Below are 314 nucleotides of genomic sequence, written 5' to 3'. Positions count from 1 at the left end.
TTTTCTCTTCTTCTACTTCTCTTCTTCCTCTCCTCCTCCTTTCCTTCATCTTCCTCTCCTTCCTCTCTCTTCTTTTCTTCCTCTTCCTCTTCCTGCTTTCCTCCTTTCCTTCTCTTCTTCTTCTTCCTCCTCCTCCTCTTTCTCTTCCTTTCCTCCTTTTTTCCTTTCCTTTCCTTCTTCTTCCTCTAGTCCTCCTCATCTCCTCTCCTCTCCTCTTCCCTTCCTTCCTCCTCTTCCTCCCTCCATCCTCCCAGATGGGATCCCTCCTGGGTGGGAATCCCTTCCTGCCCAGCCTCTCCTCCAGCGCTGCCTCT

The sequence above is a fragment of the Sceloporus undulatus genome, chromosome 7 (genome assembly GCF_019175285.1).
Source record: "Sceloporus undulatus isolate JIND9_A2432 ecotype Alabama chromosome 7, SceUnd_v1.1, whole genome shotgun sequence".
Taxonomy (NCBI): Eukaryota; Metazoa; Chordata; class Lepidosauria; order Squamata; family Phrynosomatidae; genus Sceloporus; species Sceloporus undulatus.
Note: the sequence above shows the minus strand (reverse complement) of the source record.